This window comes from Spea bombifrons, chromosome 1 (assembly GCF_027358695.1).
Source record: "Spea bombifrons isolate aSpeBom1 chromosome 1, aSpeBom1.2.pri, whole genome shotgun sequence".
NCBI classification, from domain to species: domain Eukaryota; kingdom Metazoa; phylum Chordata; class Amphibia; order Anura; family Pelobatidae; genus Spea; species Spea bombifrons.
In genome coordinates, this window is record NC_071087.1 from 157,009,458 (window position 1) to 157,023,249 (window position 13,792).

Sequence of the window (13,792 nt, forward strand, 5' to 3'; positions counted from 1 at the left end):
AAAGCCTGAAAGTGTTTATCACACAATAGCCCGCTGATCGCACTCCTAGTCACAGCTACACGTAAAAGAGCTTTCCATTTTAACTGAATAATCCATATAACGAAACAAGGGTTATTGAAAGAGAACAAACATTTGGAAACACAAGTGGGAGGTTTAATCACACAATATAGTACTTTTCCAAAAAGCTGAACGTGGTTAATTAAAGCAAGGCTGCATTATTACGTCACCCATGAGAAGCCCCCGCGCCAGTAAAGCAGCACAGGTGAGACAGAAGCATAGGATTTGAGTACAGATAACACCCATTTGGCCCATTCAGTCTGTTCTTTTTCTGCTGAAGACACAAAAAACTTTAGTCAGTCCTTAATCTCATTTTAGATTCAGGAGCCATATGCCTATTCCATGCATGTTTAAAATCCATCCCTGTATGAACCTCTACCACTTCTGCAGGGAGGCTGTTCCGCCTATCCACAGCCCTCTCGGTAAAGTAAAACGTTCTTTCCATTCCATCTAAGCCTCTGACCCTCCAAGTTTTAGATTATGGTGTCTTGCTCTAACATTTCTTCTCTTTGTAATACACTTTCCTTCTGTACTTTGTTAAATATTTCTATCACATCTCCCCTCTCCATGTTCTTTTCTCCAAACTACAGGCAAACTTTGTATAGAATAAATCATAACATGGCTGAAACGCAGCGTGCTCGATGTTACTGATAAAACGCAGAAAAAAAAATCAACAGCAAACACCGTGATAAATAACATAGCTCTCAAGATAGCCCTCTTTTCTAGTTCTTAATGTTTGCTGGGTATGAAGGTATCGCAGGGTTCTACTGCCCTAAAACCCCAATAACGTGTATAGAAACAGCAAATTGGTTATATATTTATATATTTATATATATATATATATATATATAAAAATAAAAAAAACCACTTCTTCACAATGCCGTACAGCATTAACTAAGATGCTATCCGTAGGTCTCAAAGTTACATAGAAAGTCTTGGCAAAGCTCCGCCCCTGGACACACCTCTAGCCACACCCTCTGAAACAAGAGTCCCTTTTGGCATTTTCCTGATATCTCCACCTTTTTAAATATATTCTTTGTAGGCGGCTGGGCTGCACTAGGGATGACGAAGCGGACTCCAAATGACATACATGTGGCTACAGGTAACTGTAATAACTGGCAACTGTCAGGGCTTTACCCCAAGTCTCAGGCATTTTGCCCCAACCCCAGGGTTTCAGAGTGAAGGGGCAGAGTCTCAGGGTCACAACCTCTAGAGCCGATAACCGCCGTGATCTTATATACAATACTTCCAATTGGTGCTTTTGCTACCAGTATGGTACAGCCGATATCCCTGCTTGAATGTAGGTAGATCAATTAAGTGTTTCTTTAAATAATAAAGTTTTCAACGAAGGCAGATATTTGAGCCAATTGGCAAGTCACTGCAGAGAATGTTCACATTAGGCTATCCAAGGGTTAATGATTAAAGGGTCTCAGAGTCATTTAGAAAGTTCCCAGGTATGGCGGCCGCACCTGGACGGCTGGAGCGGCAGTATTAGTAAGCATACGGCATTTGCCCCCCGTGTCAGATGGCCGGTCCCGAGGCACAAGGTCCAACATCACGCCTGGTCCCAGAGCTCCGTGAGAACGCGACTTTTCTAGATGTACAGAAGTCAATAACTTATTGTTTGAATATGGAAGCGGAATGCATTTTTTGGCACCGGTAACGCCGCATGAATAATGTGGGTGGATTCAGATTCCAAATACATTAAGTTTATGTTGTTTGAGGACTTAAGATCTGGACTCCAATACCTGAACATCAGTTGTGTGGAGAGTTCCATTAATTATTGGCACAGAGCGGAGCACTTAATATGTTTACGGTAGATTATTAAGACATGAATTATCTGGATAGCAAGAGCTACGACGAAGCATTCCTTAAAGCTGCACAAAAACTAAATGAACGCAAGGAAAAACTAAAAACACGCTCATTATACATACATTAACCCGTTCAGTACTGGGGTGCGATACACCTAAACAACCAAAGCAATTTTTTTTTATTAATTATTATTGTGATTATTTTGGTATTTTGCCATGTTCCTTAAAAAATAATTTTTATCTTTCATCTTGGCTTTATTGACATACAATTGCCTACCTCAACTTTAAAAAAGACTAAAAAGCAACATTTTTTACTTAAATGGGTGTGGTTAGAAGTTGGACTAGGGGCGGGGCTTACCAAGGCTTTTTAACGTGACCGTGAACCATCCATAGCTATATACAGTATGTAACAGGGTACGGAATTTAGAATGATGTATATCGTTTACACTACTAATTTATATAAATCGTTTCTGCACATTATTGCGCTGTTTATGGCCGTGGAACCCCGTGATACCCTCATACCCAGCAAACATTCTGAGCTCCTAGAAAAGAGAGGGGCATCAGGGAGGGAAAAGAAAGACAGAAGGACTTGGGGCCCAAAATATAGATGAGGGACACTTGAGAGGTATGAATTTATTTGGGAAATAAAGTGTAAATAGGGCGGGCTTCGGCTGCAACGTCAATAATGGACTCACAATGCCGAACAAACGTAAAACTTTATGTCAGCCGGATTGGGCATTCATTCGCAATTCATATTTCTAGCAGACAGATGTCCACAGAAAATATCTGTCGGTGTTTAGAGTCCCACCATCCAATGAAAAGTCTTTCCATTCCACCATTTTCATGCACGATGTAGGTAAAAACAGTCAAACATGAAGTTATATCGACCAGGCTTGGTACCACTGACAGGGCCCATTCATTCGTTTCCTTTATAGTTCTAGGGTAAAGGGGCATCCCATTTTTTTAGTCAATGTTACATCTTTTCTGTGTTGGCCCAAACTGCAACTGAAGACGCCATTTTGTTTTGGGCTAACATGCCTGCAATGTTGAGAAGTACAGGCAGATACTTATCCACCGAGGGAGGCATCTGATCGGCCCCAAACATACAGCCAAATGGCATTAAGAACTATATTCAGCGTGAAGAAAGATAAGGAGTCCTGAAAGTGATCTCAACATCATCGACTCTATCCGGGATATCAGGAGGAGAGAAGCAACTGAGGCGCCTCAATTCTCAGAAGAACCGCCGTTAGTTCGCCAAGATGTTTGGAACAAACTACCTGACAAGTTCCTTACATTTTTCTTCTGTTTTTTTGTTAAATGATAAAAGTAAACTATTAATATGCATATTTTTTAAATCATTCTTACTTTGCAAAGTACTCTATATATGATGGATCTGCAGCATGGAAGCCTATTCCTTAAGACCTCCGATATATACACACACAGGAGAGATAAAATATGATACTGTCTGTTTTTCATGCTCCGTTGGTTAGAATGATTTTGTCTGTCCGCTCTACTTTTATAACTAAATATAACATGAAAACCATTACCTAAATGCCTTTAAAATATCCATCCTGTGCCCAGAATTCCTTACGACCAATTAATATTTTTCCTGAGAAGGCTTTATTTTAGCCTACTGGCATGTGACCCAACGAGACGGCCGAACAAAGAATAAAATGCAGATGTTTCAGCAAAAATAATTTACAATATCCAAAGTACAAAAAACAAATAAAGTGAAAGCGAGTGAGCAAAATATTCGTGACAGCGTACACTCACACACCACCCAAGTGTACAAGAAAAAAATATTTGTGACACTGTACACTCACACACCACCCAAGTGTACAAGAAAAAAATATTTGTGACACTGTACACTCACACACCACCCAAGTGTACAAGAAAAAAATATTCGTGACACTGTACACTCACACACCACCCAAGTGTACAAGAAAAAAATATTCGTGACACTGTACACTCACACACCACCCAAGTGTACAAAAGTGAAATATCTACTTATATGGAATTAGTTGTCTTTTTAAATGAAAACATCCAAAAGACAAAAAAATTAAAAGACACCAGGTGGCCAGGAGATAACAAACGTCATCAACTTGCATAGATGTTTATGGCTTCAACCTAAAAACTACAACAACAGTAAATGCAACAAGTACATACTGGTTTTACAACATTCTCCAGTCAGTAGGTCTGCGTGGGCCATCTTTGGAATTTGATGAGAAAGGTATCCCTAAAAATTCACAATAAACTGGACTGTCGAGTTAGGCCAGGTATCTAATCAGACAAAGACGTGGACAGTACAGGAACCTCTGACTTACGGAATGCCCAAAAGTCTGAGTTTTAACATGGAAACGCACTTTCCTTAAACATTTACATTGTGATAGATCCGAGGGGGAGGTAGCCGTACACCCCCCTACATTTACCTTACGATCCTGGGGCAGGCCCCTATTAATAATAGAATGGTGTATTTTATCCAAAGGTCAACCACCCCCTCTCAAAACAATTATAATATACATATTACGTAATACACATAAATATTTAGATTACATAGTTTGCATTCATTTGGAGAATTAAAGCAGTGTCAGGAAATGGCTCCTGACAGACCCCGCACATTTTGATGACATCACATTTTGTATCTACGACAGCAGAACGCTATTGCGTTGATCGCCGGCCGTCATAGGAGAAAATCATTTGGATTGACCCTTCATAATTTATAAAGTGAGAAAATGTTTTATCTTGCAATAGCGCCGTTTAGCGGACCAGTACTTCTGGGCTCGGACTGGCCATCTGATACACCAGGCATTTGGCTAACAGAGCCACACACTGACCTGATGTCCCGATCCAGCGTGGGCTGGATATACCCAGCCGCAGGCAATGCAAGCATTAAAATGTAGCGTATGCCCGGGCGCCTCGCCATCGTCAGTCTGTCCCTGAATACTTCTGTCTCACACTTGGTCATGGGTGACATGGGATCGGCGACTGAGGTCTGTGCTTTTGGTAACAGAACCACAAGAAGGAATGCGCTTAGATGCACCAGCCCTGCGGTGCATCTAAGCCCTTTATTCGTATCCGGTATTCTAACTAATAGCAAAATGCAAACGTTAAAGCACATTTTCTCTCGAGACGTGTGCCGGCAATGCTCTACGAGAACCGTGCGGAGCGGAGAGAAGCTCGTGCCTCACTCAGTCTGCTGATAAATCACATGCCGTCTGCACAATGTCTTTAAGGGCTCATCGTGCCCATATGTATATCTGTCATAACACCAACTGGATGGCAAAAGGAAAGAAAAACCAACGTTCAGAACAAAAAATAAATCTGAATCAAGTCACCAACATAAAAGACTGTAAGCTCCCAAGATCAGGTCCCTCCTCTCCTCCATCAGTATTTCATTTCCTTTAGTTATTGTTCTATGGAATATACTGTATATAAATCTTGTGAGTAGTAACTTTATGTAGTATTACTTATAATCCTCTCCCATGAGCCTCTGGTATTTGTGAATCTAGAGCTCCCAATCTGGAAGCCTCTTAGAGGTGGAAGTACAGCTCTGATTACATCATACATGAAATAGTGTGCAACATAATAATACCGATGACATCAAACGTCATTACGCAAGCCAAGTGATGTCGCAAAAACAAACTATCCCTCTATCCTTTGACTTCACATACAGCGTGTCAGACGTCAGCTCGGGCTACAACCAACCCATTAGTGTCCGAAAGACTGCGGTCATCTCTAGCGAAAATGGTTACACTGCAAGTAAATCAAGCGGGAAAAACGGGAACCAAGGGACAGCTACGCTAAACTTTCTGTGAGTAACACATTGCTAGGCAACCTGACTATAAAAATATAACATCATGGGGAGAAAAAACAACTAGGGAGTTCCCCTTTAACCTTAATGGCCTTTAATAATTCACAGCTGAATAAAAATAGAATTTAACTCCTCTAACTATGCATTATGAGGGAGAAACGCTAGTGGGGACTCCTCCGAATCCATAGCTAGGTCAGGGAGACAAAATGTTTCATTTTACCCCAATTAACCCCTTTGAAAAGCTGCCTTTCCATAAAAAATAAGCGTAACGCGCAACGTAGATATTGTAACTCATTTACTTACCTTTACATCTGGGATAATGGGCAGACTAGGCGGGGAGAACGGCTCTTATCTGCCATCACATTCTAGGTTTCTAAATATTACGTTTGGTATTATGACAGACAGCTGCTTTTTAGATCTATAACCCGAATCATAGTTTGAAAAAGGCCAGGATAATAGTTTAATATGTAATATAATACGTAACAGAGAAATAAAGAAAACAAAAACATTAAAACTTATACCATTCAAAAGTTTGGGGTCATTAGGCTGTTTTCATGGGAAACGAGGACATTTCTGGCTGTAACATAATTGCAAAAGGGTTTCAAAGTATCTATTTGGATCAGCGAACACAATGTGCCATTGGAACACAGGAGTGATGGGAGTGATAAAGGGCCATTGGAACACAGGAGTGATGGGAGTGATAAAGGGTCATTGGAACACAGGAGTGATGGGAGTGATAAAGGGTCATTGGAACACAGGAGTGATGGGAGTGATAAAGGGCCTCTGTACGCCTATGAAGAGATTCCATTAAAAATCAGCCGTTCCCAGCTAAAAATAGTCATTTCCAACATTAACCGCATCTGCGCTGGATTTCCCATCCATTTCATGTTATTTTAACAGACAAAATTTGTGCTCCTCCCAAACACAGAAATGTCTAAGTGACCCCAAACTTTTGGATGGTTGTGCACATGGAAAATAACACTTGCCCTGTTAACCCAAATCTAAGTATCCTCGTTTGGAATGCACACCGATCCCCGGCACTTTTTATAGTTACACACAAATGTAACTTAATCCCAAAGCAAAAACAAGCGTGCAATTAACCCTTTATCAGCATGATCAGACACAAGGGTCCTGCCGAGGATTGTTTACATACAACAAAGCGGTAAAAACCATGTAGAAAGGCATTGGCCATTAACCGTCACTTATATATGTTGCCACTGGACTCATGTAGTGATTAGATGTCACTTAACACATAAGTGGCCGGTCAATTTGTACACATTGTAAAAATATTATTTGAATGTGCTGGAAAAGTTAAGAGACGGGCTGTGATATTATTTTAACTGCTGAAATGATTGAATATTAGATATAAGAGAGTTAAAGGCATATTATCCGGAAAACATTTTAAACGCATGTAAAGGAAATCCAAAAGTACAAAACCGCCACCTCGCTCGGAATCACATAATAGCTGCTGACAGGTTTAACCCTCTTACAATAATAAAACATCGCGGGATTCTCTGCACCCCGTATCCATCGCAGCCCCGCGACACACAAACACACAGCTGGAAGTCAGAAACACCCGTTCGGCCCCCGGCTAGTCGCCCGTTTCTCCTGCTGTAAAGACCTTAATCAGTCGTTGGTCTTGTCTTAGATTCAGGAGCCATATGTCCCATGCATGTTTAAAACCCCTCACTGTATTACCTTCTACCACTTCTGCTGGGAGGCTGTTCCACTTATCTACCTCCCTCCGAACCATGCATTGGTAAAATCAGGTATGTCCGTAACAGCTGTTCAAAATATCTCTATAGACACCGCAGATGTTTTCCGTTCGCTACACAGAGGGTTATTCTACTTGCAGCCCGAGAAGTAGTTATAAGATTATTAGAGCGGCACACGTTACCCTGTATGCCGGGGAATAAGCGTGTTAGACGATCGTTACATGTACAGCATGGGTGTGGGAGCTTTACATTCCTCATACACACGGCAACTTTTTCACTGTCACGTTTTAAAGGAAACGCAATAAAGCGTCACCTGATCCCGACAGATTTAAACGAGGAAATAAATAAAATGAACTAAAATCATGGAATCTGCCCCAAAATACAAGGAACTTACTGTGTGTGCGTCCCCGGGTGCCTGAATATTCCTGCTCTCCTGTTCCGTCAACAAGTTGAATGATTGTGCTCCTCGGCACCTCCCCTAAAGCACACAATGCGAGCGTCTTCTGTCTGGAAGCTGTATGAAGAGAAGGCGTGCGTCCGGAGCCACGGTGCGGATACCAGGGACTCGCCCCGGGCCGATCCACCTGTGACTCAATCACATCACGACGAGGCACACGCTCTGCTCGAACGCCGAGCCCTCCACGGCAAACTGCTCGGGATTCACGGGAAAAGGTTATACCGCACGTAGAAAAGCAGACTTAACCGTTTAATGCGGGGGCCGTACATACAGTCAATCCCGACAGCTTTCACAGCAGCAGGAAGGAGCATCGGAACGTGTGCCAAATTCTACACGCTTCCAAAAAAAAAAAAACATCCAATGCCGTGTCAGACAGAAAACACGGATCGGGTGTAATTCTACGATATTATTCATAAAAGTAACATTTTGTACGGAAGGATTAGCATGAAATCTATGCCCAGTATTTTCATGGAGCGAGTGTATTCGGTACTGTTTAGTGTAATTGTGCATGTAGACCAGGCTATAGATGCAATGTAAGGAAGTTTTACTTTACCGAGAGGGTGGTAGGTAAATGGAGCTGCCTCCCAGCAGAAGCGGTAGAGGCTAATACAGCGAGGGAATTGAAACATGCGCGGGATAGGCATACGGCTCCTGAATCTAAGACGAGACCAACGACTGATTACAGTTGCAATATTTTTCTACAACGTACAGATTGCTTTTGGCAGCAAATTCACATAAAAAAGAACTATTTAGTATTATTTACTTTAATACGTTTATTCAGACAACTAAGACTACAGGCACCGGGTGACCCTGTCATCTTGGAGTTAACCCTTGGCGTTTGGGTATTTGATGAGTACGGACATGCGATACCTCAGGGGGGCAATGAGTGGATGGCTAGCTATCAATGGACCAGCTGAGACCCCCCCTGGCCCGGTTTGACTCCTCGCTCGCGTTGTATCTGCAAATCTTTTTCATTTTCTCTCTTTGATTCATTGTAAACTCATTAAAAAACGCGAATTACAAAAAAAAAATAAGTCTGTAATCTAAAAGTCATTTTTAACTTCGCATAATAAACTGTCAACATATTTTGTCAACGTGTTGAAATTTTAAACACTTTATAAAATATTTACTTTGGAATGGAGTCTGTCGTTCGGGAAGGAGGAAGGACTTTTTCATTAATCCCAGCATAGCGTGAAAGGCACTCGTTCTAAAATGTAGAAATATTTAAGAATTTAGAGGTAAATAAACCAATTAGGAGCAACAGACTTCTGCCAAGCATTACAGGACGGGGAATATTCCGGAATTTCTTGCATAGGCTCCGATAGGGCTGCATTGGGGATGACCAAACGGCCAAAGAACTTTAAGGGCAGAGGCCGCCAAATGATGTTTGTGTTATGGTTTTATGTCGCTGGATCAGCCCCATTGCCCACCAGGCATTTGCCCCGTGAGCTAGATGGCTAGTCCGGGCTCCAAGTGGAGCTGAGCAGAAGTTGAAAGTGTTTCACGCATTCCAGGGCAGCGTTTGGTCATGCCCACCAAAGGGTCTTCCGATTCTTCTCCCCTTTAAAGTGTAACTGGGGTTAACCCAGCCCCTAAATGTGACTAGCCCCACCCCATGGTCACAGCCACGCCCCCAGGAGATAGGGAGCTCCGGGCAGCCAGCAATGGGGCATTCCCAGGTATGGTCCCACAGGAGTAGGGGTGCCATATTGGTCATTTATTGGAAGAACACCTATACGTTCCACAGGATGAAGACCAGAACATGTATGGGCAAAGTACCAGGCCACTGGGCAAACCGGTGGGCCGGTGCCGGATTGTGCCTCCCACATACGTTTATCCTGTCATTCATTAAACACCACAACATCTTTTACGGAAGCTTTGCGCACAGAACTACATCTTGAGAAATCATGTGACCTAAACGACCCATCATGTGAACGACGGCTGAAACTCAGCCTCGGAAACATGATTTCTTCCACGGCAGTTTCCACAGAGAAGGGGGAAAGTCTTCAGAATTGACCAATACATTTGTAAAACGAATCCCCCCCAAAATCAAATGGATCTCACACAGACTTTCATATGTGTTAAAGAGCATATAATGGGTAGATGGTCCCTTTAACCCCTTAAGGACAAGGCACTGTATCAGCTTTGTCATGAAGGGGTTAAAGAGAAAAACTAGAACAATGAAAAGATATAATGAACAAATACAGAAATAAATGCAAAATACACCCAGCCTTCTGCGGTATACAAACACACGAAGAAAGGGGCGAATGAACCAAGGTGGAATAAATTCAGAAATGCTAGGCATGCCTCGCTGGTATTTAGAAGCATGTTTCTGTACTGAAAAACCCACTGAAGCCCTCAGGGAGAACAGAAAAATGGTGAAGAACGACTAAAACAAGTCCGACTGGAATTCCCAACATACAGCATGGATGGGTGCGGGGGCTTCGGCAGGCGTCCTGCTAACAGACTGGAATCTACGGGTGACAATTATACTGGAATTTATTACAATCTGTAAAGCCACGGCTATTAAAATAATATATAATATAGGTGAACCACTGAGAACTATCCAATTGTATCACATTATAAACTCTTTCATTTTGAAGCTGTATGTCTCCAAACATGGAATCTTGGCCCATTTCTCCCGACTCCTTGAATTTACCTGGTCGTTGGTCTTGAATTAGATTCAGGAGCCGTATGCCGATCCCATGCATGTTTAAATTCCCTCACTGTATTACCCTCTACCACTTCTGCAGGGAGCCTGTTCCACTTATCTCTCATCCTATTCAAAATATAATGTAATTGCTCTCTTCGGTCATTATAGGCATTAAATTGTGCTTCAGATAAACACAAACCTCTGCATCTGCCAATTTACAATATTTCTTATTTCAGTGCTGGAGGGTAATATTTTTATATTGGATTCATCCCATGTGTTTCCCTGTTATAAGTCAAGTAAAAGCGAATCCACATTTAAAGATAATGAATAATTAATAAGCTTGATAATTAATTTCATTTTTCTGCATTGCCCCCTCCCTAATGGAAAGCTGCAGATAACTCTCATAGTCTGGTTCCCAGCCAGCTTAGTCACCCGAGCACCTACATACCGGCTACAGAACCGTAACTGTGAGAATTATGTTCAATTACGTCAACCGATTGACGCAATCTATTCAGAATACACTAAATTCCGAATGAAGGTGAGTCAGCAGCCGAGGCAAAGCTTACATGAGTAGGACTACTGCTGCTCATTCGCACCCACACTCACATCCCCTGAGTTCATGTTCTAGCTGTAACATGCAACTGCATGCGGCTTAAGTCGAGTCACGTCAGTTGCATTAACCCTAAACTCCAGAGGATATTTCAAAGCATTCAATGGGAAATTCCACCACTAAGTTGTAGTTATTTTTAACAAATTGTGCCAATTTCGTATGTGCTGAAAACAATGGCAAAACCTCTGAAATGTCCTTAAGATTTGTTGATTGGTTTGCCTGCTGTAGAATATCTCCCCTTTCCTCTCACATTTTCTGGGATGGTTGCCAGTTAATTAGAAGATGTTACTTTTGTTGGGTTCAGTTAGGCTTAAAACAAGCTGTGATCGCCATCTTGGCAATGTTCCAAGGAAAGGTGGCGAAGGTCAACAGTCCAATAAATCTACAGGTGCAGCTTATTAAGTAACCCCTTTATGATAAAGCCCATACCTGTACGGGCTCACAATGCATTGTTTTTAATGGGTTTAAGAACAACCCATTGCCCTTAAGGTGGTATTGGCTTAATTGAGACAATGAGAATCCAGACCAAGTCTAACGTGTATATGTATATAACATAGGCACCTAAATAAAATAAAAAAAAATGATATTGACCCTTTCTTTTGCACCACCTACACATTCATTCAGAGGCAAATATTTTAGTAGATATCGACAGGCGTCTCGAGGCCACGGGAGGGAGTTTTGCCCTTTTTGAAACCAGTCGCATCGTCACACGGAGCAGTCACTGCAAAAGCTCAATAAATTGTCTGAATAACCTTTTATAAAATAAATTTACTCATGAAAATCAACCTTGAAGATCGCGATTTGCAGGAAGCGTAATAAAGGTTCAGAATACGTAATGGCACTGAACGCGTAGAAATTCACGTTATTCCGGTATAAAAGGTTTTGTCCTTCTTAGACAAATCATTGACTGCATTCTTCCGTTATTTTATTCTTCCTTCTGAAGGTTTTTTTTATAAATAAAAAAAAAAAAAGAGAGGAAAAGCAAGGGGATCGGGTGCTGTCATTGTGAACGCTAAAGTAACGTATCATTACCGTCAACCGATTAAAGTAAAATATTCAAATACAAATTCTCTGTAGAGAATATTAAATGCCCCGGTACATCAAAGACACGAAACATGGCTAAAAACAAGAAGGGCTCAAATCACAAAACAAAATGACCTCTGAATGGAGGAACAAACAGCAGACATACATTGTAGCTTCCCGAGCGTCGCGTAGTTACTATCCCTCTAGGAACAGACAGCAAAGAGGTCTATGGCTGGAGTCACCTTTACACCGGGCCAGGCCTAGGACAGCATCCACCATAAATCCTGAGGTAAGAGCCTATGGGATTATGGTTACATACCTCCAAACAGTCTAAATTCTTATAGAACAGTACTGATTTTTGGGCACTATCCTGCTGTCCCGGGTAGCTGGCCCACTGTGTCGCTTTAGCTGGCGATGGGGATCATAGGCCAATGGAAGAGATCCTCTGATCTTCCTTGACCGGCCCAACGAGCTGTAAAATGAATGGAGGTCTGTGCCATTGGAGGACAGACCCCCATCGCAGCCTCCACGTAGGGACCATGCTCTGTAGCTGAGCTCCTGGTGTCTTGTCACACTGCCCAATCACAAGTGTCCTGATTCGAAATTTTGGGGGATATGAGGTTATGTTATCAATAAAATCTACACATTATGTCTTCTCAGGGACCAATGTAGTTTAATGTAAATGCCAGTAGTGCATGAAACATAAAGCCATGCATACATGGAATTACCAGCCTTTACACTGCTATTGTTAAACATCGATAAACACAATGCATCATTTTATATGGCACAATTCTACAATTCTTCTCAATATTTTTAAGCAGAATTCCAGTGTCTCATCCTTCCGAACCACGCCGTTCCTCATTAGTCTAAATGAAACCTGATATTTAATTATCCCCCCCGTTGGTATTCTGCTCTCAGGAGTCTTCAATATGATTTAAGAGAACTCTGGGCAAATTCATTTTTTTTTAACCTCGAATCCCTTTCCACCTATGAACACAATTCACCATAATTATTAGAAGAGTTTGACTGGGAAGATCACTCCCACTCCAGTAAATAGCAGCTAGCAGCATCAGAATATCATACCACTGGGCGACATGTTTACCTTGTCTAATAAGATTTATTATTGCTTAGCTGTTTTTGGAATATCTTAGGGATTTTAACGTTTCCAGGGACGCTCGCGCCATCATATGCACTTCACTGCACGTGATTACTGAGTGGTCCCTTTAAATGTTCATGTTGTCCCCCCTTGCAAATACACAGGGGGAATCTGCAGAATCCCGCCATATACATTTGGCCTTTTCCCCCCACACCATACTACTTGTTGGACGAGATACGTTTGGTCAAACATATCTCCAGACGCCTGAGCCCACATGGTATACTCGCCGTCCATCAGCTCCTGCGCTGGATCGGCCAGGGTTCTGAAAGGGGGACGCCAAAGAAACCCCCCTCCATGTGCATGCGGAGAAAGCGATCCCATTAAACCTAACGGGAGCTCTTTCCTGCCACTCACTGTGCTTTTCCAGTGACAAACAGGACCACAAAGGCCTCTAGAGCTGCAGCTTCTCCTAAAGTATTTTGTTCCCCTACAGGTTAAATTCATGCTCGGTTGGGAGGCTGTCTGGGACAATAGACCAACGTCGGTGTTCTGTAGAGAA

The 13,792-nt window shown here is 42.1% G+C and overlaps 1 protein-coding gene across 2 annotated transcripts in view; it reads right to left on the reverse strand.

Moving 5' to 3' along the window:
• RAB27B (RAB27B, member RAS oncogene family) overlaps positions 1-13,792 on the reverse strand; it is a 77,936-nt gene that overhangs the window by 15,496 nt on the left and 48,648 nt on the right. Inside the window, exon 1 of one of the 2 annotated variants that reach the window (XM_053448210.1) lies at positions 7,789-7,986. The exons of the other annotated variant lie outside the window; for it this stretch is intronic. The gene's annotated coding sequence lies outside the window, so the exon portion shown is untranslated. Of the gene's footprint in view, positions 1-7,788; positions 7,987-13,792 lie in introns of those variants that run through there. 2 annotated transcript variants of the gene reach the window in all.